Source organism: Condylura cristata, unplaced genomic scaffold, assembly GCF_000260355.1.
Source record: "Condylura cristata isolate star-nosed mole 26May11 unplaced genomic scaffold, ConCri1.0 scaffold00006, whole genome shotgun sequence".
NCBI classification, from domain to species: Eukaryota; Metazoa; Chordata; class Mammalia; order Eulipotyphla; family Talpidae; genus Condylura; species Condylura cristata.
In genome coordinates this window covers 50,664,067-50,668,727 of record NW_004567107.1, presented here as the reverse complement: position 1 = coordinate 50,668,727, position 4,661 = coordinate 50,664,067, and the positions used below count along the sequence as shown (strand labels likewise).

The window sequence follows — 4,661 nt, the reverse complement described above, 5'->3', positions numbered from 1 at the left end:
TTAAAGGCTAGCATACTGTGCAAGGAATGTTCTTATTCTTTGTAGCTCTTTTTTTACACAGTCTGGAACCAGAGTTTTTCCTTTTGGTGTGCTTTCAGCTACCAAGTTATCAAAAGTAATGTTCTAGTTATTTTTCTTTAACCACTTCTTTACAGCATGCTTTCAATTGATCTTTCCCATGACATTGAATTTATTTAGCTGCCCATAACTTTTTGCGGTGATCCCTTTCTCCAGTTTCTATTTTGTGGTTAATCACTGCTCACATCTGTGCATCTTTATTCATGTTGCTAACCATACTCTTCCACTGCCTAAATGTAGACCCCATTTCTTTTGTTTGTTAGCCTTCAATGTAGGGGTTCATTTAGCAAAGTTAAATACTAAGCCCTACTCCTTACCAGCAAACAGATTTGGGAGACTTGAATAGATAAGGAAATCATAAGGTTGACATGGGAACTGGGCCATACGACTGACCGCCATGATCAGAAAAACCCAGCTCAGCTCCAAGAATGCAAAAGCAGAGCCAGGACACATTATGAGTCAAAGCCAGTGCCCAAGAGTGGACATCCCAGCAGATAACTGGTGAAAACTGGCACCTCAAGATAGAAAGCCCAAGAAAACAGTGTAAAAGCATCAAATCCTTTCCATGAAGACATCTATCACCTTTCTTGTCCCCTCCTACTTGCAGCCACATGGAACAGTGAGCATGTGATGAAGAAACGTGCTTGTTCCATGTGGCTTTCTCAGGTTTCCTTCTCGTTCTCCATCCAGCTTCCTTATCTTCTTCTCTTTTCATTCCTTCTCTTCTCTCCTTTTTCTCTGCTCAGCTCCACCCTCCTGGGTGGAGCAGGGAACCTGGAACTTCCCCTTTTCCTAGGGACCACCCTGTTACACTACCACATGTACCTTTGTGACATACACACAGGACTCTCGGTTTGAAGTTGTGTTTCAAACACTGGTGAACTTTATCTTAAAAATAGAAATTAAAAGGGCTCTTTTGCATTCAACCATCATCTCAAAAGATGATGAATTACCAAACTTGTTTTGGGGTCATCTTTTAAGCCAATTGATTATCCAGCTACCTACTCATGGGGGAACATATCTCAGTACTAAATTTACTTGACAATCATGGTGTGCTTGGTCTTTCTTCCCTTGGGATTCTGTAAGTCATTCATTCTTATCAAATTCAAAGAATCTCCCCACAAGAACTACTATGAAATGGCTGCTACCACAGCCAACTCCTTTAATATTTCTAATGAGATGGGGTAGGAGCAAATATGTAATCTTCACCTACTCCTAAAACATGGGAAGTCTTCAGGAGATTAGAGCTGCCAGCTCTTGTCTGCAAAAGGATCAGGAACTCCGGCGATTGGTATTGTTCCTGGTGTCTCTGCAAATTAAGTGTTCAGGTGGAGAATTGCTTTCTGAAGCCAGGGACCATTGCCCAAAAAAGGCATAGTGGAAGCACAGAAAGAGGATGGTGTGATGTGGAAGACAGCAGAAATGCTCTTAGTTTTAAAGGCAATTGGAAAAATAATAACAACCCTTTAGTGAGGAGTGAGAATTATATCCATTCAGACAACTGACATTAATTATAAGGAATTATAACAACTGAGGTGGAAAACCTGTATGTATGTCCTCTTCCATTGTAAGCAATGAATCTTTTCAAGGCTGAAAACTGTTACTATATATTTGCATAATCGCTTTCTTTTTATTCCTAAATTGCCCCTCCACTAATTACTTTGGTATATTCTGCTGTTCCTTGTTCTCTCATCACCACCAATTCAGTTCCACTGATATGTAAAAGTTAGTTAATTAGTTCTTCCAGGGCATACCCTGGTGGCACAACCAGTTAAAACTGAGCACTATGAAGCTTTCTGCAGCCTCGCAGCAAGAATTAGATTTCCCACCATGGGGGTGATCACTAGACGCTACTGCTCCCCTTAGTAGAGTATCTCATCAGTTTGCCTGTTCTGCTCCCCACTCTGTCTCTGGTGAATCCTCTCACCGCCCCTGTACTTCTGGCCTGTATTCCAGGTCTTATATGCATAAATAAATGCATTTTTTGAAAATTAGTTCTTCCAAGAACAATATCAAATTTATTATAAGATAAATTCTTGGATTAGCAAAGAGAGCCAGAAAATCTACTGGCAGAGGATACAGAATCAGAAAACATTCTGTTCCTTTTGATTATAGGTTCTGTGGATATGAAGAGAAGTTTGGACCAGGACATTATTTGTTTCCTGTTACATGAGGCTGGCATCTTCTTGGGATTCTGCAACAAAACATTTTTTTATCTGTGTAAGTTACCATAGTACTTCTATGAGACATTCACTGATGTCAGAGGAATAGATCCTGAAAGCAGTAAAAATGGTTTAAGGCTAGACCTGTGGGTTCAGATATGAAATAACCAGTGATTCTACCCCCATCTCAAAAAAAAAAAAAAGCATCTTTGCACTGTAATATGACTTTCCCTGTTTTTATACACTACTGTTAGGAAACAAGTCACTAAGCACAACTCATTCAAGTGGGAAGGGGTCGGAATTAAGCTCCACCCCCTGTGGTGGAGAATAGTTCTGGAATTTTGGGAATTTCTCAAAGGACATTTGTCTATTCTTCATTTATCTAGGTTATCATTGATTACTGAGGTGTTAACCACATATTCTTGATGCTTTGACTTTGGGCTCTTGTTCACTCTGGAAGAGATTGCTCCTCCCAGAACGAGTCAATTCCTAGAGATACTTTGAGTGTGTCTCTCAAATGCTAACAATCCAAAGTCTTCACCCCACTGCCTCCATCAGGTTCTCATACTACTCCTACTACCCTTCAGTCCTATTAGCCAGATTCCATACCACCAGGGACAGCCTGCATTCTCCAGAACTGCTGAAAGTATCCAAAGTAGCCAGTCCTAGACTTGCCTATCCTAGGAAGTGTTCAGAACAAGCCTCTGTAAGACGTGCCATTTTGGCGAGAAGTTGATTTGGAGCTAAAAACCATTGAGATCTTGAAGGAATAAGAGAAACGTTTGTTATCTCTTAACAACCTGAAAGAATCTCAGTGGGGGACCTTGCTCTGAATGTGGTATTTTTTAGTGACATATCTGTATTGCAGGACAAATGCCTAATTACTGAACATTGTCCTCCTTATCTCTGTGTCAGGTATCTTCCTCTGCCTTTGAAGCTCCAGGCCCTTGTTCCATTTCTTGGCTTACGATGGCCTACACACTCTTAGCTGAACGCCTTTGGACTCCTCCTGTCTGTGGGCTCTCTGTACATATGAAATTTAAAATTAGTTTGTTTTTATCCTATTAATCTGTCTTTTATCAGTGTAATTGTTAGACTAGCAAAAGAACCTCGAAGGAGAGGCCCTACAATGGCCTCACCTGTTCCTTCTGTCAGAAACCACAATGCAGACTCTTGTCTACATGCCCACACAAACCTGGTGCCTACTTGTGTTTCTCGTTGGCATCACAGCCTCCTTTTGGGACTCCTGAGTAACGACCATATTTTCAATGGCTGTAGTCTCCCGACTTTTCAGCCTTGACTGTACATAAGTAACAATAAATATCTCCATTTAAAAGCAACTGCTTATTTATCTTGTTGCTCAAATTTTCCCAGGTTGGCTATTGGAAGCACTTTCAGATGGCCTCATGTGTCCCTTTGACATGCTCCCTGTCCTTGTGTTTTTTTTGTTTGTTTGTTTGTTTTTAAAGATTTATTTATTTATTCATACAGAACTGGGGTACAGGCCAGAGATGCGGAGGGTGAGAGGATTCACCAGGGACAGAGTGGGGAGCAGAACAGGCAGATCGACGAAGTACACTGCTGAGGGGAGCAGCGGGCGGGCCAGGAGAGGTCTGCCATGCCATGTGGGTCTGCCACGCCATGTGGATCTCCTCCAGGGCAGGCGGGAATCGAACTCATGCGGAAGTGCTTAAGCTTCTTAGTGCAGTGCTTCAACCCGCTGCACCACCAGGCCTGTCCTTGTGTGTTTTTTAAACACTTTCTTTCTTTCTCAAATCACAAGATACCCAAGCCACATGTTCTCTCCCAAATGCCAATTACACTGATAAAAGACAGATTAATAGGATAAAAACAAACTAATTTTAAATTTCATATGTACAGAGAGCCCACAGACAGGAGGAGTCCAAGAAGCCCTAGTTGTCTCTACTGGACAATGGTATTGCCATTCATTTTTGTAAATCAGGTTTTACTGGATCACAGTCATGCTCACTCATTTTCATACTGTTTAGAACTATTTTTGCAGAGGTCAGTAGTTAAAGAAGACTGCATGGAATGCAAAGCCTTAAATATCAATATTTACTATCTGGCTCTTTATAGAAGCTTGCTAACTCTTTTGGGGTAATGAAGGTAGCTGTGGTCATGTATATGAGGATACAGAGAATTCTTTTTTGAAGTCGAAGACGTTAACCAAAGTGTTTGGGGATCTGATACTAGGAATCAACACTTTATTCTCTTCCATTATTTTTTAATTTCTGTTGTACATTTCTGTTCCACTCAAGTCCTGTCAGATGGTTCTCACTGCCTCCTTCTGTAGACTGCTAAATGTGAAGGGAACTCTCCCCTTCTAGTTAGTTAGAGGAGAGGAGATTTATAATAAAGACCATTCAGAGCTGGCGCCACCCCCAGGGAGGTAAAGAGAGT

The 4,661-nt window shown here is 41.3% G+C and overlaps 1 pseudogene; it reads right to left on the bottom strand.

Annotated features, from left to right (window-relative positions):
* Window positions 1-295, bottom strand: LOC101626926 (annotated as a pseudogene).
* Window positions 296-4,661: the final 4,366 nt, after the last annotated feature.